At 28.9% G+C, this 27,727-nt stretch overlaps 1 protein-coding gene across 3 annotated transcripts in view; it reads right to left on the bottom strand.

The window, feature by feature from the left end:
- LOC111032111 overlaps positions 1-11,626 on the bottom strand; it is a 42,775-nt gene extending 31,149 nt beyond the window's left edge. Inside the window, exon 1 of one of the 3 annotated variants that reach the window (XM_022312324.1) lies at positions 11,478-11,626. The gene's annotated coding sequence lies outside the window, so the exon portion shown is untranslated. Of the gene's footprint in view, positions 1-2,569; positions 2,799-11,477 lie in introns of those variants that run through there. The other 2 variants (XM_022312323.1, XM_022312322.1) reach the window with 2 other exon arrangements.
- Positions 11,627-27,727: the final 16,101 nt, after the last annotated feature.

Below are 27,727 nucleotides of genomic sequence, written 5' to 3'. Positions count from 1 at the left end.
ATAAAAAAGACGAGCATTTAACGATTTATTATTTATAATTCCGAACGCTTTAAATCGGTTTACATGTAAAATAATTGTTTTGAAATAAAAATGCAACAATAATTACAATTTACAACCCATAAATAAGTAGTTTGCGAAAATGTTCATGAAAGTTCATTCAAATGTTAAATACGCAACTGTTGTTTAATCTTAATGACGTACATTTTATAGTTTGACTTCAAGTTGTAAGCACCACTTTGCATAATAATTGTTGAATGTAACGCGGTAAATCATGCACAATTAACATCTATTATTAATTAAACCCATTTAAACTTATTATATTATATTATACCTATAAATTACAATTATTTATTAAATCATAATTGATAAGAAAAAACCTTCTAAATGATATAAAATATTCATAAAAATAAAACAAATGTAGTCACATACATTTTGTTAATCAAACCCGTAATCATCTGACTCGTTGGGTTTATAATAATAAACCGATTACCATCTGTCAGCTACCACATAGGTACATTGACACGGGGTGGTATATCATAATTGCGTTGCTCTATAAATAAAATAACACACTCAGATAATATTGCGACGAGTTACTGTGTTAGCTTAGCTAAATGTGTATGTATAGGTACTTAAACCATGGATTTTCAACCGCGGTATAGTCGGGCTGTTTGGCGTTTATTTATAGTATATACTTTCATCTGACGTGCTCAATCTGTGTCCTAGTGTTACATCCTCCCGGACACGTACCTCTACATAGCGCCAATATCGTTAATAATATTTATTATTGTTATTATTATTTATTATTTATTGCCTGCCTAAAGTGTTCAAGTGTGCCGCCAATCGTTGACATCGAATGCGAAATGGCGGAGGCTACAGCAGTTAAAGGTTAGATTAGGTTACGATATTGTTATAATATTGTAATTATTATTATTTTTTCGGCGGTAGTATTTAACATTTAATGCAGTATACCACTACCCATGTATCTGCGTATGAACGAAGCTGTTAAGGTACCTACTATCAATACGGCAGCTTTCGCTATTAGTTATTATCGTGTCGCATACGAAGTATTTCATGGTTTTGATATAAACCTACAAAGTTTGGTATATTAGCCCCGACAGTTTGTAACCAGTAACCACAGTCGATCGAGTTTGAATATTTTAACGATAACCTTTGTGGTACCAATTGGTCCATGTTATGAGTGACCAATCATTGAGTATCGTTTCAGTGTTTCATACAGTTAAGCGAATACTGCAGACGTCGAATAGAGCCTATGCTTTTCACTGTCACCATTGTCCGTGTAATCCCGAAAACATACAATAAATAGTTAAAAATACTATACTACTTCATGTTTGGTTTGGTGGTTATTAATGACTACCAAAACGTGTTACCAAAACAAAATTATTTAATTTGGTGAATAACAAGAAAATTCTGAACACCGACCACACAGAACATGATGATAGTGGGTACCTTAAAATACTGCGTCGATTATTATATTAACAATAACCACCTGTGACTTGTGAGGTGTGTATACATATAACTTAAACATACGTACGTGTATGTATTACTTTATGTTATGTCCAAATGTTCGGATCTTTTTTTCAACTCTGGTGGGCAAAAAGGGGCGGACACAATTAAGAACCTCTCTAGCTAAGGGGACTGAAGCCTCCTCCCTTAAATACTATTCTAAAGACGCCTTTCATTTATATACAAAAACCCTGCAGCAAGTCTCCAAGTTCTAGCAATATATACCTACCATATTATTTACTTATTTAAACTAATATATAATATTAGTTGATATGATTCCTATGATTCCTTATATAGGTGATATTTCAGAACCTTCTTTTTTTGGTCCTGCTATTGTCTCACGAGAGTTTTAAATGTTGTGACGTACCTCTATAATGTTATAGCTACTATTAGTTGAGTTCTCATTTATGTAATATTCGTTCGTTTTTTCTCGCATGCGTTATTTCAAGTAGGTACGCAAGAACAAAATTGTACGAATCCAAACCGTCATAAGCTCGATCTAGCTTGATACAAATCGGAATTAAAATTGGCTTTGAAAAAATCATAAATTCGTGAACCCGGTTCGAGGTCGAGTGAACATTTTGACAATTTGTTGCGCGCTCAACTTTCAATGATATAGGTACAGTGATAGCACTATGTACCGTGCAAGATATTTGTGTCCGACATGTATCATAAGATAAAATTAAATAATTATGTACCTTAGTATTTAACCCGACGACGAACAATTGCTTTTGCATAACTTCACGAAAATGCTTAAACATTAAGTAATTCAATTTAAGGAAAAACACCCAAAATAGAATAACATATCTAACCCGTACCTGTAACTAGATAATAAGTATAACAAGACGGTCCTAAGTCTGTTAATATGGAAAGAAATTATAATTTTATACCAACAATAGAATGCGGCGATAACGGTTTTACTTGTTCTTGCACGTCGGAGAACACAAAAATAAACTTCCAATTTAACAAACGTGCGTTTTGCCTACAGACAGGAATCGTAATTCATAATATAAGTACGTATTAATATTTTACAACGTGTACTCACGGTTTGAGGTTCGAGGTGGTCTGTCTCGCGCGAGCACTGTCGGCCAGGAAAACGCGAGACGCTCGTCGACAGAGGGCGAGAAGGTGGTGGATGACGATGACAACGGCGACGCGTGGCGAATACACCTTGCACAAGAGCAGTGCCGAAGTGACTGGCCGGCTGCGGTACGACGTACGCGACTGCTGCTGCTGCACTGTCTGGTCGCCGGCCGAGGACGGTGTCTCTCTCTCCTCCGCCGACGCCGCCGCCGCCGCCGCCACCACCACCACTACCGCCTCCTTGTCCTCAGCCGCGACCGCCTCTGCCTCTTCCACGCGGCGACTACCTACTACGTACGACGGACCGTCGGCTCTGCACATTATAAAATTATTATTATTATTATTATTGTTATTATTATTATTATTATTATTATTATACTCTCTCGAACCGAAATAATAATAAAATCGGCATCGGGGCTACACAGCTGCTGCTGGTCATGACGCCGCCGTTTATTATTATTATTATTATACTCTCTCGAACCGAAATAATAATAAAATCGGCATCGGGGCTACACAGCTGCTGCTGGTCATGACGCCGCCGTTGTCGCTCTGCCAGCCAGCCTGTTGTTGTTGTAATCCTACTATTGTTGTTGTTATTATTCTACGACGGATTGCAATTTGCGAGACGACTGATCATTCGAATATTCGGGAGTTGTATAATAATATGCACCTAGTAGCATTGCTAATAGGCAACTAGTGGCGATATAGATACCGGTGGTCGAGCATTGTTTTCGTCCGAAAACTGCGTATACAGTTGCAGTCTTCAGTTATGGGGGTTTATTAATTGCGCTTGAAATGACCTTAGATTTTAATTTTCAATTATTTCCATGTACATTGTTTAATACCTGCGTGTATACCTACAACAATGTATGATTCAATGGTTCACACCTGAAGGTGGGTGTGGGTGTGGGTGACCGCAGTTCGCAATTTTTGGTAAGGTACCTACTGACCGTTAAATATAAGGAGCGCCAACACTGTGGTACACTGATTCTATAATACAAATGTCAAATTTGGCGCAACTGGTTTGTCCATAGCTCCATGCCCACTGCAACCGTACATATCATAAGAAGCGGAAAGATTTATTTTTTATTTTTTATTTTTACGTAAAATGTTAAGACACCGTGTAAATTCGTGTAAACACATAATGTACTATAAACCCACGTAAAAAGCTATATATTTTTGCAGGTGTGTGCATATTATAATATTTATTGTAATTATTATACATTGTTGAGTTTCAACGTAACCCACCCATCCACCCGCATACAAAAACGCACGCACGCGACGACGTCGACGACGACTGGCAATGCCGCGACCAGTCCAGTCCGCATTGTCCGAGAGAAACGAGTTTGTATAGCAGCTGGCATAGGTTTCTTCGTAATTTTTGCTTTTATTTCGTTCTTTCCTTCTCCGTCGTCGCCGAACCGATGTTTGCCCAAGACGTGACGCGTATACATCATGCGATCAGGGGACCACTATAATATTATTACTATTATTATCATTATATTACACGATGCGACGATGCGTTCAACTACTGCTGCAGACGTCCGCCCCACCAGCAGACCGATGGCGACCGTGTGACGGTGCGAAGAACGGTACGGTGTTGGGAAGAGGAGGGAATATAAATAATTGTGGACGACCTATACACGCAAACACGTCACAAGTATAAATGATATACCTATAGGTTTCCGGTTTGTATATTATAGACGCGTTGAACTCACTAAAGACGGTGGTTGGATGGACGAATCACGGACGGGCTGACATGTGCGGCTGAGTGCCATATGCATTTTGTACCACACTACCACGGTAATAATAGTATGTAGTCAGTGACGTAATTAGGGAGATTTTGGGAGGCCAAGACAACGACTACCGCGTGTATTTTTTTTTATGTGGTAAAAATGTACTATAATAATGTTTCTATCATTTAATACGTGTAATATTGGCAGCCCAGCGTTGACTGTTGAGTCCAGACAAAAAAAAAACACCTAAAAATTTTAACTTATCTGGATACAAATGAAAACCACAATATTCTCATTTAGATAATGAAATAGACATCTATTTTTTTTATGTGTACGAAAACACATAATTATAGGTGATTAGTAATAAATAATAACGATTTTTTAAATATTTTTATAGATGAATAAAATATTTAAGTTAAGTTCTAAATTTATTATGTAGCTTAATAAACCAAACTCACTATTTCATACGCGAAGGAGTAAAACTTAATTTTAAATACGTCGTTTTCAGATCAAATTTCGAGTATCGGAGTGTTCCTCGTACGAGGACCAATTGGTCACTGTAATTGATGACTTAAATTGGAGTTCAAAAATAAATCATTGTATGCGAAAAACGATTATGAGCGGTGTGCCAGCCTCTATTTCCAAGTTAATTAAAAGTTTTATATAATTTAATAACTATACAACTAACAGTGGTGTACCCAGTGGGAGGGCTAAGGAGGCTTCATCTAAAAAAACCGCAATATGTTTGTTCATTGCACTATAGGAGTATGGACTATAGTCTACTATACTCGACTTATCTGAAATTTAAATAGGCATATGCAAGTTGCAACTTGTTTACTACTTGTTGGAAATTTGATTTTTAAGCATTGAATACACTGAGAATTATTCAGTTTCGGAATTTGAAATTAAAAATGTGTAAGTAGGTAGTAATGATTGTATATAGTGATTTTAAAAAAGTAAAAACTCTAATAAATCTTATATTTTTTAAATGTTTAATGTTTTTGAAAATAATGAGTGCATAGTGTATTACTTAAATAAATCATTATAATGCATGAAGGTGTTAAGTTAGGTGTATATTTACTGTAGGATATATTTTTATCATATTAAATTATTTAAATTTAAAAAACTAAGGGTGGGGAAAATAATTTATCCATCGAAATCGAAATCATAACCTAATTGTTTGTTTTTAAATAAGTCTCATACGTACCCATATCGTTAAATAATATTAAGTGAGTATCTGCTACATATTACAATGAAGGAGTTCATAAAAAAATTGCTAAGTACAACTAGTTTAAACAAAATAATGTGATGATAATCCTGAAATTATAATTCATGAAATAATATTATTTGTTCATTTCTTAACCCAAATAATGCGATAACGTTGACAATACGTCAACATATTATACAACTGGAGAAATGTAAAATAAATGTGAGCTGTACGCATATATGTTGTACTTTATGTAATAATTTGAGAGAAAAAAAAATTTTTAATTTTAAATGTATTGCAATATTTTTTATTTTAGATTAAAGATTTTTTGTTGACATATATCTGAGGCAGGAGTTGAGAAAAATGATACGCTTGCCACCCATAATTACGCCTGCACTGGTATTTAGTGTACAATTCTATATTATTCTATGATGATAATTTAAAACGAAAAAAAAATACCTTAAAAATCTTGGGTACTCCACAAATAACTATATTATTTGTTTTTAATTTATTTTTCAACTAGTAACACATTAACACTGAACGTTGAACTAATTATTACCTAAAATATGGGCGGATAGGCTTACAAAGAAACAGGGAATTTCCTGAGGTGCCCTTCCGTATTTGGGCCATGTTGCCCTTTTTCGTCGTTTGATGGAATAACGCCTTGGTGGAGTTCATATGGAGTATAAGTATATGAACCATAGTAACTACGAAACCTACAAGTGCATATTATGAACATATTATACATTGATATTACACAAATATACAATACAAATTTGAAAAGAGATTTTTTATTTATTTATTTTTATTTATTTGGATCGTCGCAAATGCCCAATATAAAATGAATATTAGATGATCGGTAGAGTACACTTTTCTAAATTAAATTCTTAGTAGTGTTACTTATAAATAAGCAATACATTTTTAGAATAAAATTAACATTAAGTTACCTAATTAATTTAGTTACAATAAAGTTAAGTATAAAAACATCTAATCATAAATTATAAAGTAATTCTTATATATTATATTTTATTAAATTATTGAAATATCCATACCCCATTCTAAAATTCCCTGTTCAAAATTTCCTTTTTTCACTTATTTTTTTTTTTGTCTAATGAAAAACACTGAGAATCTTCAATCTTGACACTACTTTATTCGATTTGTTACCAGAAGCCACCTTTAAAGTGGAAAATCGATCATTCTTCGAATACTAGTCGTTTACATACCTATACCTACACTATAAAAAAAAAAGAAAATGTAAAATTAATACATTCATTAATCCGTTCAGAATTTAAAATATGCTAAAACAGGAAATTTTACGAAAAACTAGTTTTTGAAAAAAAAAGATTTTTTAAATTTGGTGTAAATACGAAAACGAATAATGAATATTTATAGATACTTCAAATTTTCACCGATTATAGCGGATTTTTCATGTAAGGGCCACCATTACAATTTTCTGGTGAGCCAAAAATGGCCAAATACCTAATAACTCAAAACAGTGTAGTAAGAAATGATGGCTACACCATTTAAGATATAAAATTAAGTACATAATATATGTGTTTTTTGAAGGATAATGTGTACTGTTGTCTGCAGTATTTATATACACGAGTGCGTGGTTCCAAAATAAATTATGTTGCTACAAAATGTAATTTAGACTTTTGCGCCAGTCAAGTCAATATCGAGTACCGAAGTGAGAGATGTATATCATTGAATATTGTGAAAAGGTAGAGCTTTAAATAGTTTAATAATATTTTAATTTAGTAGAAAAAAATATTTTTAAATTGAATACGGTGTAATGTGTATAGAAAATAAAACTATTCGTTTGAAATTTCAACGAATTAATATTTTTTTAATTACGACAAAATGACCGAAATTGATAGAGAAAAATGGTTATTTTTTTAGAACATTTGTTTTGGTCCAAAATATATTAGAAAATACACCTCAATGTAAGACTAGGTAATATATATTTATCACGACACTCAGAATCTATAATAAATATATTATGATAATCGATGCATCCATAAAAATATTAAAATTATTAAAATTATTTAATTATTAACATAACATATTACATTGTAAACTATAAATAAAAGTTGGTGTCAAAAGATCAAAAACTTAAAGCAAGGATCAGCACCTAAAAATAATTTGCATCTAGTTCATATTTATTCTATTTATTTTCCAGGTTAGATTTTCTAACCTGAAGAATAATAATAAGCAATACAACCAAATAATTTCTGTGACATGGGTACACGAGTGATTGCTGTATTTGTACGTACATTTTATTCTTCCAAATTATGTTGCAAGGGGAAAATATGGAAATATGGTGGTGAAAATCCCCGACTGATTTGTTGGTATAGTGTACATACATATAGTTTTAGACAGGGCCGAAGCCCTACCAGAATTGTTATTCTATACTTACGCCAATGCATATACACGCAGAAAACGATTGCATGTAATTCGATCACAATTTATACATATACATACGGCGTGATTCGCACCAAGCATGCTGCATGTTCCCTACATTTTTTCCTATAAAATGGAATTATATAATTTTTTTTGATTTTTGTAACTTCTAAGTATATAGACTATGGTGAGTATAATAATTATGTACAATTATTTATGTATGTATACCATTTAAAGAATGTCTTGTGAAGATACTTAAATTTCTTTAAATTATTATTGGTAGTAATTAATTTTAGTATTAATCACAGAATAAACTATAAGTAAAAAATTGCATTAAATTAATCTGAATGTTTTATAAATAGCATTGTTTACATAAAATATTTTAATATTCTAGTATTTTTGAACCACAACAAAATAACTAAAATAGTTAAAACATTTTTTTTTAAATTTGAACTTCAAATATCTCTACGAAAAAAATCAAGTTTATATATTTTTAAATATTACTACTATTATGAAGATCCTTGTACTAAATTTGTAAGCCTTAAATATAAAAATTGAACACAACATTTTTAACTACAAAAAAATGTGAACATTTTCGTGATTTCGACTAATTTTGTTAAAATTTGAACTTTAAAAAAATTGAGCTTATGTATAATATGTATATTTAATATTCCCAAATTGCTAAACAAATCTTTGAGGAATTTTGTATTACATTTTCAAACTATTTAACTGGGGGAAATTTTTTTTATTGATATTTATTGAAAAAAAGCAAAACAATTTTAAAACGTAAAATGTCTATAAATTGCTCATGAAAATATTGTCAAAATATAACAAAAATATTATCAAAATTATAACAACATTTTGTGAAAATTGCACGTATCTAGTTTTTGAACTACAACAAAATAAGAAAATTGTCAGATGAGTAATCATTGTTTTAGTCCTGAATGACAATATAATAATGTAGTGATTTTTTTTAGATTATTTTAAAATATGTGGGGAATTTTTTTAATCTCGACCTCTCAAACGTACAAACTAGATCCGATTTGCTATCAGCGACCACCCTCATAGTTGAAAATCAATGAATTTTTTTTAAATTGTTTATTGTGTATACCTACACAAAACTAACACACATCATTGTAAGATCAGTGCAATTCGGCTTAGAATCTAAAAGGTGATATTTCATTTCAAGGAAAAAATTGAATCATTACATATGGCACTAATTAATAGTGGTATGAAAAATCCTAAATATCATAATTTGAATAATTTCATTATTAGAGGAAAAATGGTGAGCTAGTTTGGTGAATCATTCTGTATAGTTACTCCGTTACATATTTATATAATATTATAATACATATAGGTACACACTATATAGTTGGAGAAAAACAAAATTCGAACCCGCTGCAGTTTTCTCCACACATGCACGCATTCGCATCATAAATTATTATTACTATAAGGGCCGGCACGCTATTCTATTACAGTCTACAGGGACTGTATTATTATGATAATAGTATTGTAATCTGAAACGGTTATGTCAGACACGTCGTGTAGGCATAGGTGTGTGCAGTATTTTTTCTCGTGGTATGTGATCATTTTAGTAGGGATAACTATCCTCGACTTATAACTACATACAGGGTGATTCGCAGAGCATGCTCAACCCCTTTCTTCTTTAGTAATGCAATGATTCAAACCCTGATTATAAGCATCTGATGATAAGACCATATTTTTTAATAAGCGAGATTTTTTTGTGTCATGTAATCATGTAGTGAAACAAAACTTCGGTTTTTCAATTGATAAACACCCTTTTTTATTTTAAATTATTCTGCAGATTTTTTTTTCTTCATGTTAATTGTTTGATAAAGATATAAGGTACTATAAGGATAATCATAAATTATGCTTATATACATGACATACAAATACATAGTACCTATACCTACCTGATCAGTATGTAATAATATTTTTTCTATATTAACAAAAAAAAAGTTTGATAAGAGATTCGATAAAAAAGCAAGGATATACATAGTTAACGTTTTAATTGATTTAAAAAAAAATGTATTGATAGAATTACTCTTAGTGACATAGGCCATTGCGATACAAATATTATTTATATCGAGAAATTATTATAGTGATATTAAATTTGTACATATTTAAAGAATTTATTGAATTTGTTTATATTTTGTTTTGAAGCTTTGCTTTTTTGATAAATTCGATGGTGGCTGCGAGTGAGGATCTACAGTTTCTAAGGGTTTCTGCAAGGCATTCCGAACGTTTTGAGATCGATCTTGTTCCGGAAAATGAAAGACATTCAGGCATTATGAGCTTAGTTGTAAGATCGGTGACGCATGATAGGCATGTTGGATGATCATTTTAACTCATTAGATAACTGTGGTCCGTGAGTAATTTGTGTGTGTGTCCGATCCGGAGTTTCGTTAGGAATTTAAAAATTATAGTGATTGGCTATAGCTATTGTATTAATTTATTAGCGTTTTATAATTTGTAATAATAGGTAATTATCTGTCAATCTGAATAATAACTAATAAAAACATGAACAAACAAATATAGAATTCACTTATATTTTAATTATATGTATAATAAACATATATTTATCATATATTATATAATATTATTATACATCTGGTTGTCTGGGATAATATCCTAAGTATCTTCAAATGTGTAAAAAAAATTATTATTATAATAAATCAGAAGCTAGTAAAACTCGTTCAAATTTTAATTTAGATTTAGGTATCAACATTAAAAAAAAATAATTTGCTTAATGTAATATTTGAAATAAAAAATATGTTTCTAGTTTGAAAACAAAAGTTTGTACCACCACAAGGGACAGGGCCCTCTTTAATATGGGTACATCAAATCTCAAGGACTCGAAAATAATATGGTCTTAATAAGTATTTTTAAAAACTTTAAAAATCAAATTTTGAGTATTTTTAAAGGAAAATGGAAATAGCATGCTTAGTTAATCACCTTCTATACAGATAATTATTGGTTAAAGTCAACGTTTTTTTTTTAGTTAAAAATACTTAAATATAATACTCATTAATAAATCAAACGTTTTTAAGTAGGATAAGAATACCTACATAATATTAAAATATGCACTATTTTAAATTTTTCCCATATAATCAATGTGCTGCAGCTGTAGATGCGTAAAAGGATTGAAAGCCACATCTTGGTCCTAGTCGTTTGAGTCAATTTACGACTTTATTTACGTATTTATATGATTAATATTTAACCTATAACCTACATAGATGATTTAAGTAATTTACCCGTTCAACATCGTCTGTGATGACGAATTATTTTGTATAAAAATAAATCTAGATCTAAATTAAATTAAGTTTAAAGTTTTATTTCGTTTTGTTTCGTTTATTTTTTTTTTATACTGTTGTCTATTGGACAGTGTTTGCTGCAGTATTATTATAGTGCAGTGGTCGGCTTTTACGGTACAAATAGGTTTGTCTTTATTGTGTCAATATAAACATATATATATATACATACAGCAATATACAAGTATAACATACTCACGTGCGGCCGTGGTAATGCATCGACGACTTTGTTGCAGCTGCGCTGTCCCTTTAGTATACGATTCTATAAATATCCAAATGTTCTGTGTATAGACTTTAGACGTTTAGTAGAGTAATATAGCTTGTGTGTCGTCTACGGCTAGCAAAAAATACGAACTTTAAAGTTTTCCTTAATAAACATTATTTGTTTATCCGATAGTTTCTGAAAACATGGGTAAAATATAATAAGTAATTATTCGCAAACATGCGTGTATTCGTGAAAACGTGAACTATAATATTAATATTATTCAATTGAATAAAAAAAAAGGCTTAAATGGCTTATTATTAAGCACTTATACTTGTAATTATTCGAAAACATGCATGTATGAGTGAACTATAATGTTATTAATTTGCATAAAAAAATCTAAATACCTGCCGACTAAATGTAGTAGTTTCATATTGTGGAAAAATAAAAATAAATAAATGTTTTATGTTATGAAATGTGATTAACCTGTACGGAGAATGGTAAAGACCAACGTTTTCTATGGATGGATTTGACTATCCTCGTAAACAATTCACTAAATAGTTTTTGATAGGTACACTAAGAGTACATTGTACAAAACTGTTCTAGGTCATTTTCAAACCTAGGCGACCGCCATTGAATAGTAACGATTTTCTTATACTGTTGTAATTTAAAAACAAATTACTATGGGTACTTGAAATTTACACCAAATGTTTATTTTATCATTTTACATAATTGATAAAATTTTCAAAATATTTTGACTCGTTTTAAGCTATTTACAGACATTTTCAATCTTCAATTTTTTTTCTATAAATGTCAATAAAATGTTATTTGTTATTTCAAAAAGGTTGAAGATGTAATACAAAGCTCAAAAGTAGTAATAATAGCAGCTGAGAAATATTAAAGATTCATAGGCACTAATATTTTATAGCTAAAAATCTATAGGTATAATGTTCAATTTTTATATACCTATAAGAATTGAAAACGTAATACAAGATTCTGCGCTAGTAATTCATACTGTAACCAAAAAATCTAAAAAATATATATTAACACATTTTTTTTTTTTATAGACATTTTAAGTTCAAATTGTTATCTGGTAAAATAGAACCACCTACGTTACTTTCACTTATTAATTTCTTAGTTCCTCGGTGTAATACCTGTTTTCGAGACCCTATAGTTATTTCTACAGTCCCAAGTGGCTTATAGCTGCATAGGTAGTATTATACTATAGGTTGTCCAAGTACAACACATTTAAAATTAAATTCAATACATTCATTGTCCGCTTTCAGTATACAATTATGTTTCTCAATCTAACGAGTGCAATACATAATCATAATCACTATAAAGAAATCAAAGTTTCTCAAAAATGTAGTTTAAAATCAAGAGATGTAACATTTGACATATTTTTCGAACATTTTTCGAAAACTCTCTTTTCTTATCTCATGCCTTTACAGTTTACGGTTGTAAAAATTCTTTCAAATGTAGGTATTACACTCCGCAATGTCTTCCAAAATATTTTTAGTTATTAAAAAATTGTAGTTGTTTCTCACTACTTACAATGAAATGAGTGACATACGACAAGTGACAGGCGTACAGAAACTATAATATTATGTGCATTTTACAAAATATTATTTTCGAAAGTCATAAATGAACTAGTAAAGATAAAACACGTACATTTATAGTTAGGTACTGGTAAGCCCGCAATAAAGCGTATATTATGTAATGATCAAGATAGTCCAGTATCCAGCCACTCAAATGTGTAAATTCGTTAAATCGGTGTACCATAGGCGACCGTATACCATGGTAATCTGTATATTATACCAAGCTGTAGCGATAGCCGGTAGAAAACCAAAAAAAAAAAATATATACGTTTTAATACTAGTGGTAGTATAGGTAGTATATGTATTAGGAATAGTTGGTTGGAAATAAATACGAAATGCATTAAGTTATCATCCCAATAATTATCTCATAAAGTAAGGGATTATAATTTATAATGAATAATAAGTATATTACATTTTTTATTATTCATTTTCGATCTCAAATAATATTGTAACATATTATTTTTGTATACGCAATCGTGTGATTTTGAGTTTCGACAGTTAAATTTTTGTAGTACTTATGCATATAACCGTACAGGTACTTAATTGTGTTCCCAAAAAGGCACATAGTACGCAATCGTGCGATACCGCTTCAATTTTTCGGAGAAGTGTTTAAGTTTGAATATATATATATATATATATATATACCTAGTAATAATTAAGTACCTATAGTTAATGTATAGAAAGGAAATAAACTGTAGGTGTAAGAACATATTATTATATAACCAATGCTATACGTTGTTTGAATAGCAAGCCCTTTGCGGAAACAGGAACATTCACAAGAATTCCTCGGTGGAACGGGATCGTTGACGGGAATAGAAACCAATTAAAACATATATTTTTTTAGAAATACCTACTTACTTCTTTAATTTTTTTTTTTGTTATGTGAAAAATATGGTTTACAGTATTTTCTAATGACCACCGGTAGGTAAATGTTAAAATATCTTCCATTATCGTTTTTTAAGGTGACATCATGACATGTTAACCGAAAATAATTGTTCATGATATTATATACCTATAACTAAATACTAAATAATAATGTAGTGTAAATCGTAATGTACCGTAAATTATTTGGTTAAATGTAGAGCTTATTTTACATGTTTAAATAGTTTATACATCATTAGGTAGGTGCATTATATAAACATTTTAAAACACAGTTTATTTTTTCGCAATATTTCATTCATCTAGGTGAAATGTAAAAAGATCAAGGAAATATGACCAATCGTATTGTGTAATAAATGTAGGTAAGTAAACATTTAAAATTAAAATTATTCATTTTATCCGTCTTTAGATACAATGGTGTGTATTATATATATTATACATTACTCTATGGAGAGAAATATAAATTATGTAATTTATATAAATTTTATAATCTAGTATAGGTAGGGTACTAAATGTTAAATAATAGTTGTATTTAATAACTATAATTTTATTAGCAGACGGTAGTAATTCAAATTATCAGAATAATAAACATTGTTTAAAGCAAGTGTATGTTTTTGTCATATTAGTGGGCGGTGCCTCACAACGGCGGATAATAAAGGGACCATTACAATATTATCAGTGATCAGTTACCACACTCGAAAAATACATATAATTAGACCTCAGTGTATTATTGTTTTTAAATTTTAAATGTAAAACGTAATGATAACGACGTTTGAAGTTAATTAAACATAATTCAGATTTGGTACTTAAACTGTCTTAAGTCGTATCCTCGGGGCTTGGATAAACATTTATAGTCCACACTAACCATACTTAAAGGGACACACGACGTAATTTTTTTTCTTCAAATGATTATTTCATTATTAGTTATCATATCATTGTAATCAGAACTTTAAAAAACGATTTTTTCAAAATACAATTTATAAAACGTTGGCAAGTGGGAACCGCTCTGCTGTACAGTAGTTGTGGAACATAATGTTAATGGATGTGTTATGTAAATTGAATTCAATCAAAAACCATTGCTTACGAAAAACCATTCTAAACGGAGACTTTGTGTTATAAACTAGATTCCTAGTATACTAGTATAAATAATCAAATTTAATAATTAAAAAAAAATTTCTGATGGCTATAAATAGCACAAAAAAATCAAAATATTTTGAAACGTATAATTAGGTAATTACCTAGAGTCCGGCCCAATAACGTCGAGCGTCTTTTTTCAATTCCTCATAACTAGTTGAATAAACGAAATAGAAAAGAAACGTTATGCTTATACCATTATTCTTAGAACTGAACATTCTTCCAAATTTAAAGAACTTATTTCTTATTGTGTTTTGTGCTCCTTTAAAATTAAAATTTTATCTTAACGAATCTCAAATAAATATTGTAATGAACAAAAATATTTTACCATTATTGAAATAAGAATCAAATATCAAGAGATTTTGCTTGAACATTTCCCAAATTAATAAATATTATGTATTTCGTGAGTTTTTTGAAAACACTCAATCAAATGGAAATCAAATACTGTATGATAATCATGGTTACATCCAAAAACCACACACTTATGATTTAGGCTCCGAAAAAGTCGACAGCCAAAAACGAAACCGCCCACTTTATCGGTTAATTCATGCGACATACAATTTTTACAGATCAGATGAATGACTTATGAGCATCAAAGACTTTTACCAAGTTTTCTAAAAAAGTTTTGTAGAAACACTAAATTAAACTAACCTAAACTATATTATAAATAGTAATATTCTTATTACCTAAAATGAAAAAAAAAAATACTTATGTTTACAAAGAAGATGAAATTATTATTGTAACATGTGTGAAAAATATTTAATTTTATGTGTACCTACCTAATTATTGTGACGAGTACTTATAGTTGACGGTAGCTTCATTAATATACTTTTAGATGGATATTAAAATATGAAATAACATATTTTACATTAAAAATATATCAATTTTTAAGTAATTATAAATGGTGTGTGATATTTGGATCTTATAACATATTATTTTATGCTCCCCTAAAAAAATGCTTCAAAATCAATATTTTATAAATGTCCTTATTGAAAATGAGTTTTTACTCAATGATTCCTGAATTACTATACGAGAATTCCATAATGTCAACAGTAGTATATTCAATAACTATCCCTACTAAAAACAAAACAATACAATTTAAATATTAAGTATTTTTAAATGTATGCCATGGAAATATTGATAGTTATGATAATATTGATCACATGCCTTTAAAACAGTATTAACCTTTTCAAAATTTGTAAATAAACTCATTATAATGTTTATATTTTGTCGTAATATAGTTATTACGCTTGTCAAAACATTTAAAATGACTGATGAGGGGTCACTCGAATTTAACAACGGTTAAAATACCTCGGTAAAATGTTCGTTGGTTATTTCTCTATACTTATATAGTAATATAAGTAAATAATATATATGGCATAGGTATATACATTATACATATATCAATACGAGATACCTGAAACTATTCCAAACAGTTCATGTAATTAATTATATTATATATGAGCTCATTAATCATTCGATTATACCAATAACTAACAGTAAATTCGTGTTGAATAATATTAAAGTTATTGTCTGTAGAATTTGGTGTAATTTCGATAAATCAATTAATACCTACAGTTGTTAAAATGAACTTTACAAGCTCGAGTCATAACCTCTGTATATAGTCGGACGTTTAGTTTATTATGTTTTAAATTAGTTTATAATTGGGGTAATTTTTTTCATTTGTGTCGCAATGTTCGAAATTAAATTACAACAATAATCATTATTGATAATGAACATGCTACAGACAGGACCGGCTGGGATTCATTATGGACTCCAGACGTCCAGATGTCTCGCGTTTAACATAATATAATCAAGCACAGAGCATTAATTGAATCTAACATTAGGTATGTATAATAATTATTAATAAACAGCAGCAATTTAAATGTTGTTTCCATTCCATACGACGATATATACCATTGGATTTCGTACAATACATGTGATATTGCAATATGGACAAAATACTATACCAATGTCATTGCAGTGTATCATTTTCTATATTATATAAGTATAGTTGTATGCGAATATTATACACAAAATTTACCGACTTTAGTAATAGATAACTGTATATTTTGACATTTTGTAAATAGAGCATGCAACATAATGTAGCCACATATACTACAATATACAGAATGTAACAGAATGACTTGACAAATTAAATAATTGTTGTTCTGGATCAATATTTAAAAACATTTTTTAATAAACATAATTTATAGACACTTGCGTTACAAGTATGGATTTTTTTTTAATATTGACAGTCAAATTTATAATTTTTATTAAATTTTATTTTGAACAATTAAAAATACCTACCCAATTAATTGTAAATCTAATTTTTAAACAAATTTTAACACTAAAAACGTTTATTTAAGTCGAGTAATTTGTTCAATCTCATTTAATTGAAAATCAAGAAAAACTTAAAGACCCTGATCAACTCATCTACAAGCGGTGCACAAGCACTGCAGGGCCCCAAAATTCTTAGGACCTCCTTCTCATTTTGTAATTCAGTACAAAAAATTCAATTTTCAGTATGAGCAATAATACTGTAGAACATAATGTAAAAATATTTATTTATGCTCCTTATTACATCTATATTGTTTATATCTCCTATACATAATGTTTACCAAAGTGTGTTAACATTTTACCAAACAATTAACATTAAATGACGTGATTTGTAAGAAAAACTTAGAAAAAATGGGTATTGTAATTCGTAATTACTAATTAGTAGGGCAGAGAACTTGCAGCATTTGCATATTTGTTTTGCACGATCACAAAAATAGCAGAGGAAGAAACAAATACGTTTCATGCTGAAAAAAGCTAGTTTTGAGATTTTATTTTACATATAAATGCATATTTCGAGGTTTCTTTGATTTTATTGCATATCTCTTCGATCCTATACGTTAAGATGCATATTTTCAATAATTTATCGTTTTATCAATATTTTTACCGTCGACGTTTTTATTTAATTTAAATATTTAATATACAACTAAAATAATGTTGAATTTAAAATTATATAAATATTGTTGATCATATTATATGGTTGTTGACTGTTCCCACAGGCATGTTTTTCCTAGAGACACGTCTCGTTTTTAATTTTATTTATGTACAGATATTGTTCACTGCATGAGATATTATCAATACAACTATATGAGCCATGTGGACAGTCGTGGCAGACATTAAAATGTAAATAAAATATATTCATACAAATACTCTTATTTTTTAATGCATATTTTTAAAGCATATTTTGTACATTTTAGTGCATATTTGGTGATTTTTTAGAGCTACAAATTCTATGCCTTAGTAATTATTAATGAAATTTAATTACAAGATCATATAACTTTTAGCATTTGCATAATATTTTTTTTAAGAGGTCCTAAGAGATGAGTTCTAGCCTATGTAAGACATACATTTATTTTGGAAAACCACAAGAAGTCAAAAGTGAAATTTTTTGTTGCATGTTTCGAAGTTTAGTGCATTTGTATGCACTTATACAGAATTACAGAATGTTCCAAATAGTATGCGACAGCAGATTTTAGCATGATATATTTAAATTAGAGAAAAGTATAATGTGTGAAAACCTTTTTGAATCATATAATCTAAACTAATTTGATATTAAATATTTTTTTTTTACTTAGGAGATTCGAGGGGTAACTTTTAAAATTAAAATGGGGACCTATACTTTTGAAATGTGATTGGGGCATAGTTTAATTTTTAATGAATTTTGGCTAGTCGTTTACATTAGTGTGTTGATAATTGAAGGAGATATCGACATCTGAATATTTTTATGAGTATTATTGCGCTTATAAAAATCTTTTTCAGAGCAATAAATTTAAATAGTTATGAACCCTGGTCATGACCGTATCTAAATTATTCAGATGATTTTGTGGCATATGATATATGCATTATGATATACAACGATTCACAATTATCAAGTTGGTATTTACGTGAAAATACTATACAAATACTATATTACAATATTTGCATTGTACACATTATAGTAAAATACCAAGCGACTATCAAGAAAGCACTTTGATTTCGGGTGGAAGGCTACAAGATGTTCCGAAACTCTTTTCTATTATAGATAAGTGTGGGCCAACTGTCCAAATCTCATATGTTTAAAAGTCGTTTGCTCGAAAATTTGTGTTTGAAAATTAATGTCATCAATAACTCATGTATTTGGTTTGGATTAGTTATCTGTTTGAAAGGTTATTTGTTTGAATAAACATTTTTTCACTTTGTTTACTCGTATACATCATAAGTAACAATTGTTATAATAATTAATAAAAACCTATAAAAAGATAACAATGCAAATTCACATTCTAATGAAAATAAAATATTTAATTGTATTTTAATTATAAGTAAGTAGGTACTATTACTAAGAAAATTAAAATTTTAAGTATGATTTAAAATAAATATATTATTAACTTAAATTATGTGCAATATCTTTTAAAAATTCTAATTTATAGTCATCGTACTTCTTTGTTAAATACATTTATTACATTGAAGTTCTTTTTTATTATTTTTAAAGTCTGTCTTTGTATTAGCTGTACGACTGCTCATTATGTTTCATCTTGCACTTTTTTTTATTAATTTAATGAGTTTAAATACACCTGATTCATAATATTAAAAAATAACCATAAAAGTATTAATTACTTTCAACGCTATAAATTGTTTCAAATTACCTGTTGGATTAGAAGAATCTAAATTGTATTTATTTTCTTGTACCACGATTCTGCAAAGTTCATGGTTTTTGGCAACCTATGTACAGCGTCTCGATAACTCGAAAACCTTTTTATTTGCCTTTTAAGTGTTTTTAAGTTATGTTTAAGGTATATAACTTGAAAAATAGCTAAGTCAAATTTATTTTTATTCCCCTTGAGATTTATGTTATTGAGACTCGAAAGTATATAGTATATATAGGTATACATGAAAAACTAGTTTTTCATGTGAAATACCGGACCACGTTCTAGATCCAATTAGATAACCAGTTTTGGTTTTAAAATTTAACAAATAACCTTTCAAACGGATAATATTTTGAATACCCACATAACTTTTTGAAGACACAATTTTCCGAAGACATGAACTTTTGAACACATGGCCGTCGAATAAGTGACTGGCGCTTCTATTATGGGTTTACTCTCTCATCTATTAGGGCTATATGAATATGACGAATATGACATAGTATGCGCCAAAGATATAAAAATACAAATCATTTGCACCAAAACTAGTAAGATATGAGAGTCAAAAATGCAAAAACGATATACGATTTGTACCAATATATCAATAAACTACATATTTCAAAATATTGAAAATCATGCTATATGTAAAAATCTATATTTTTGTTCACTTACCAAAATGCATAAAACTCCTTTGTATTTTATACTTATTTTGTGAAATTAATTATATCACCAAGGTATAGCTTTCACGTTTACTTGCTAATTACTTATAGTAACAATATAAATTATAATGTTTTAACACAAAAACACTGACTCTCTATTGTAACAGATATAATGCCTACATTTGCCGATTAAGATTTTACATTTGGCGTTTTTGAACAATAAACCTAGTTCTAAATTTAATATCTGGATTGAAACAAATGGATTACTTACCTATCTGGGATTTTGCGATTATGTTTTCCACTGCAAATTATCAGTAGGTATAGATACCAAAGCGGACAAGCAGGAGTCGTGACAAGTCCTCAATCAGTCTTGCGTGATATTAAGACAGTAAATAAATCAAAACAAGTTGTATATCTATTGGCTATTATTGGCAGTAAGTACTAAGTATAGTCACGTCATTGATCACGATCGAAAAAATGTATAATATACATATACCATCTCAAATCGATATCACGAATTACTATATATTTATCTCAAATTACATTTTGAAATTATATAAAATATCTTAATACTGTTAGTTGTTAGTCGTTAGGTACTATTTGCTTATTACTTACACGATGAACATACTGCATACAGTGCATATACATAGTAATTATGAAATATAATTTTTTTAACCTATTGGGCAAAAGTAATATACTACTAAATGTTTTTAAAACAAAAATTATATTGCATGTTCTTATAATATTTGAATTTACGGTTTTATTTTTATAATCACAAGCAATTTTAATAGATAGTAGTTTTTCGTAATATAAATATACATAATATTATATATGGTTAGGTTAAAATATGTTATTTGATATTTGATTCATATTTACTTTAGTAGATCATAGCTTCAAGATTCAACCAAAATATGTTTAAAAACTATATAACTCACACATTTTAAAAACTACGATCTTTAATTTACGGTGCAGGTTTTCCAGATGGGGAAATAATTTCTCGCGAACAATACTTGGTACTTTCAAATTGGACGCAAACACGTTGACATTTGATGTTATAAATTAAATGGGATTTCAACCAAAGAAACAGCTACCTAGTTAACCATATAATTACGCGTAGGTATGGTATGTACCTTGGTAGCAGTAGCTGCGTTTAGAAATGTTTATAATGATATTTAAATGATATAAATCGTTAGAATTAAAACGAGTGAATAGCATGAATAGTCTTTAATATTCAAAGATAAATAATGGTAATGATGACTAATGTCTAATGGACTAATGGCATTTGCTTGGAGTATTGTAATCCAATGGCAATAGTTACTCGTTTTCTAATCCATACTGTTATACAATAATAGTACATAGTCATCAATCATATTATAGAATCGTTCTACGTAAATAATTATTATTGAAAATATAATAAAACATTAAATATCCGTTATAATGTAAACTCATTTTTTTATAATGAAAATTACAAAGACGCAAGGTGTAACAGAAATACCCGACGAATGAAATGAATTTTGTTCTAATCAATATTTAAACATTTTTTCTCTGTATTATGTATGGACACTTGCGCCACAAGTACAGTATAACATTTTTATTTTTTAATACTGAAAATAAAAATTTTAAAATTTTATTAAATTTGATTTTTTTGTAAAAATTCAAAATACCAAATTTGTAAATTTAATTTTTAGACAAATTTTGATGGTGACAACGTTTTTTTGAGTAAACTACTTTGAAAGGTACCAAGTAACTTTTTTGAAAATTCTTAATATAAGTATATTTCTTAAATTATTTATCATCCATTTAATTTTCATAATTTTTAATATGCGTTTAACTAATCAATTTTTATTTTTATTTGTCAAGATTTCCTGTAATAATTCGGTTTATTATGAATAGAGCGTACTTACATAAATAAATTCGTTTATTTACATGGTATATTTTAACATGAAATTTAATTCTATTTTAGTTAATTTTGTATGGGAGGTAAAGAGTGTGAACATTTTTGGGAGGCAACTCGTATTTAATTATGAAATATCTGATTATCTGAGGCAATTGAAGTTTACTTTAAAATTAAGTATACTAATAATCTTTTGGTTTACGATAGGGATGGAAGGCAATTCGTATATTTTAGGAGGCTACCGCCAACTAGTTTGCACTATTGCACTCACGTGATAAACACCATTAGTTATCAACTATTATTTTAGTTTACAATCTACAAATTGTCTATGTTTTAAATTGTATAGGCGGTAAAAAAAAACCTTAAAAGCCGATGTGCAGATGTGACCCACATCTAATAACGATCGAAAATGCAATTTATTTATCTGTGCTTTAGATAAGATTTCCTGCGCAGTTTACCCAATAAAAGGGCACGGGAGTACTATATAATTATAACACCGCGATATACCCATTGAAAATATCTAAGTAATCGAAGGAAACGTTTATGTGGGTTTTATATTATGAACGCCATACAAAAATATGAAAATATATTATACAATGATGCGAAGCCTGTCGACGCAGTAATACATTTGCGAAAATAAAAAAAAGTTATTGGCACATCGTACACTTGTGGGTTATTGCAGACGGTATATGTAGGTATATGTGTGGTAGGCGGTTGATTGAAACATAATAATATATTTATTATACTATACGATTTCTGTATCGTATTGAAATATCAGTACAATATTGAAGATACTCGTATAGTCGTATGTGTGTTGTGTTATGCATAATATTTATAATATAGGTACGATTGTATAATAGTAATAATAATAAAAAAAAAAACGAATATCGAGATTGACACTTATACGGCGCAGTCACGTTCAGTCGTGTTGCAGTCTTCCCATCATTCAAAACTGTTATTAATATGATGTCTTCACTATTTCCCATAACGATTGCTTAAAAATGTTCAACACAAATTATAATGTGTAGGTGCCTAAACAAGAATTAACATTTAACAATTTGCTGATTTTGCTCACAAATAGTTAATAGCTGCTAATACCTAATACCTTTACCTACCTGATTAGCGATCAACTACCCAACCTATAACTTAATAAACTATTTCAATTAAAAATCATGTCAGACAAAACACAGCAGATAAGTAATTAATAATTATCAATTGTACTATAGTTGTAACTGTTGTAAGCGTCTGTACTTATCCAAAAACTACTTACATTTAAGTGATCTGTACAAAATGTATGGAAGAAAGCTGATTGGGAGATTAGGACGTCGAGGAATAATAATGAAAAAAAGAAACTTATTATATATTAAATGGCTATAATAACATCCAAGTGTATTGGCCATTGGGGGTATAAGCTCCGATTTCTATTAGCGTGCAACGTTTTATAAACATTTAACATTATCTACTATAAATAATAAATGATGAAATATGTAAGTGTATAATAGTGGGTCATCGAGTAAATATTAGTATTGGTGATCATATTAATATCTATACATCTCCGTAAGCCCAACTTAAGTCCTCTAGAGGTACAGGGCTCAAAACCTACTAATAACCTAAGCCTCTCCCCCACCCCCCACAACATAAAATGAACAAATAATATATTCCTCAAAGATTTGAATATATTATGACAGTGGCATGCACACTGCAGGACCGTATTTAGGGTAGGTACTTCGTACTTATACCTTCAAATTTTCTAAATGAGGTCCTGCGAACTTTGTAATATTAAACCTACTGCAGGCTCTGTTATAACTTATAATACCTTCATTTATAAAGTAAAATACTAAAATCTTAACCAGAATATAAATTTACAAGTTACTTAAAAATTATATAGATAAGTATATATAATATAGTATATATAATTATATATATATTATATACATTATATTATATACCTATATAGCAGTAATAGTAAGTATATAACGTTACACATATATGAAATAAATTATGATTGACACTGAAAATATAACACAGTTAAATAATAAGTCTTTTGATTAGTTATTTTTATATTTTGGTTTTATTATAGGCACTAATTAAAGTAATTTATTGTACTTTGTATAATAATAAAAACAATAAATAATATGCGTTGTAAAAATTATTGTTAATGATTTTTATACCTTCTATAAAAGGGTTGAAAAAGCGTATGAATTCTAGGCGGATGAGTGATGATGGAATGTGACCCTAACATAACTATACCCACGTATAACGCGGGTGGTAACGGGTGGTAGACGGTAGTAGATGGTCACTCTTAATCCGTGCTTGTATAACCTTGTAACCACTTTGTCTTCAAATCGCAGTACACATCTTGATTATTATCAAATAATAATAAAACAAATTATTTCAAAACGCATTATGATGTTAAAGTTAGTAAACACTAAACCACGATAAATGTGTATAATATTACGTTGTTTATGTACCTACCTAATAGTAAAGTGCATTAAGCCATTCTTGTTTATATGCATCTATCACCAATGCATTGTATGTATTATAATTTATAACTCAGGCTGTGGATTTTAGGAAAGTGCATTTTTTTTAGCTTATTGTAGGACATAGTTTTCTTAACATAAAGTTCGAATAAGGTTCTAACGAAGTTTTATGAAATTTTTCAATTATTAGGTCGTTTTTAGCCTTTATAGCCTTATAGGTAAATTTTAATTATTTTGAACTTATTTCGATACTTTCAACAATTCGAAGCGCCAGAAAAAATTAACAACAAAATAAGGAAAAACTCAGATTTTTAGGCAAAATTAGTTTTCGAAAAAATCGATTTTCTTTTTTAGTGTACTACTAAACAAAACAACTGCACCTGTACATAGATGACATTTTCACTGACTGTTTATATTAGAAATTCCTATGCACCATAACATCTATGAAATATTGCAACTCTTTTTGAGCTATTTATAGGAACAATAAAATGTCGAGTTTTATTTTTTTTAATTTTAATTTTTGTCGATAAATTTGTAGGTTAACCTAACCTATTTGTTAGTTCAAAAAGCTTGACAATTTATTACAAAGCTCCTAATGTATTGTCACAATGGTAGTTGAGCAATATTTATTTCCACGTAAGTAGTTAATTCTGTTACCAAAAAATCTAAAAATATACATAAACACAGTTTTTTTTAATAGTTATTTTAAGTTCAAATTTGGACGATATTACATACAGACACAAAGAATATCAATTTTAGTCATTTTGTTGTAATTTAAAAACATTATTCGTAGGCTTATGTCAATTTTAGAGCATACAATTATATTTTATACACACAATGAAACTTTCAAATGTAATATTTTTATCAAAAATGAAGTTAACCTTAACTTAATAGTAAAATAAATTACTTTAATTACAATAATATCATCGAATACACTAATTAATATCATAGGCTGACAAACAGTCATCGCTGAGAAGCGTTTTTCGTATACAAAGATTTTACATCATTGGATTAAAATTTAACTCCAGTCCATTACCCACTGGCCGCTCGTATCCGACTGTACAGAAGAAAGACAGCCATTTACCCTATTTTTTAAAATCGCTCTTAAAGTAATTAATTTTACTAATAGTACTACAATAGATTTATTATTGAAAATATCAACATTTTTTTTTAACTCTCAGTATTTGCAAATTTTACCGAAGTTACCAAATAATCATTTTAATAATTATACCAACATTTAACTATTTTTAGTATCTTGGACATTGAAAATCTGGGATACTGAGAATTTTCAACGTTTACCTCTTACAAGTACCAACAACTAACCAGATGTAATTTTTTATTAAAAACATCTATCAATGTTGATGATAAGATCATTTTTTTCTACTTAAAAAATATTAAATAAAAAAAAACACATTTACAAAATATTGTAGAATCAATACATTATCACTCCTCTCAGAATCTAATAACTTAAAAAGTATTAATTTAGTTTAAATCGAGGTAGCTGTATGCACGAAATGCTAAAACCTGTAAAAATAATGGTCGACGGTAGTATAATATGTTTTTATCATTATTACCAACACTATACAATTAAGGTCAATCGTAAGACCTTACAAAATACATAAATATTTGAAGTGACAGGTATTATATTATTATGATTTGGCGTTTTGAAATGTTCGCTGAAAATATTAATTCGAGTTAAGCTGCAGTTTATATGCATGTTTTTAATCCCGGAGTTGTAGTTACGACTGTAATAATTCCACATAAAAATATTATTTTTTTATTTCATACATTTAACTGAACTCCGGACGAACTCTATGTGAATAAACTATTGGATATATAAACGTGGCAGGTGTCACAAATAATACAGCTAATGAGTAACGAGAGAATATATAATATAATACAATATTATTTTATTATTATAACATTAATGCTTAGAATGTTGGGAGTGAACTGGATAAAACGCAATGTTTTCATTCTGGTTCTAATATTAAACAATAAATGCTGTTCGTAATAGCTAACTGTAATATCTATTTTGAAAATTGTGATCTAGTTCTTGGATAAAAATCAACTAACAGACATTATGGATTAATATACAAAAGTAAGTACATAGATTTTTACGACTGGTTAACCTTGACAGTTGACTGCAGAATATACATTATTGAGAGCAGAATTTTATAAAAGTATTTATAAACTTTTACTGTACATGCAGCGTGTAACGTATTTAAATTTTAAGTTTATATTTTTGGAATTGGGAGTTTTAGGTAGGGCATATCCGTAAACATTGCAGTACTTAAAATACATTTATAATATATAACTCGCAATATAAGCAAGCAACGTTCATTGCATTTTTTTTAAGCACCTCTTTTAAGTACGATGAATTAATTTTATGATCAATAGGTAATTAAGTTAGCACTGTATCTGATACATATAATGATTTATAATTTATATGTAAGTACTTTGACTCTGGATTTCCAATTTTCGACATGTAACTCAATTATTGCCTATTAGAACATTCTTACGAAAAAATATGCTTTTAATAAAAACCATTACGTAATAATATTATTAGGTAGAACCACTAGGGTGAGCTCGGGTCAACCTTAAAAAGTCTCTGACCCCCTTATAATCCAATCTAAAATGTAAATAAAGTATAAATTTAGTTGGGATTCATTCAAATTTTAAGATTTTAAAATAAATCTTAATCGGTCATTGAAGAACTTAAACAAAAATACAAGAATATTGTAACATAATGTGTAGGTATTTAAATATTGTAGGTAATGTATGTGAACTTAGAGAAAAATGTGTATTCAGGCCTCACAAATAGAGGTGTTTTTACAAGCGTCTAAATGCGAGAGGAAATAAATCTATGTGATATGTAATATTACAATATACCTGTTTCTTCTGCAGAATGTGAATGAACTATTTT

This window comes from Myzus persicae, unplaced genomic scaffold, assembly GCF_001856785.1.
Source record: "Myzus persicae strain clone G006 unplaced genomic scaffold, MPER_G0061.0, whole genome shotgun sequence".
Taxonomy (NCBI): domain Eukaryota; kingdom Metazoa; phylum Arthropoda; class Insecta; order Hemiptera; family Aphididae; genus Myzus; species Myzus persicae.
This window is presented reverse-complemented; position numbering and strand designations above follow the sequence as displayed.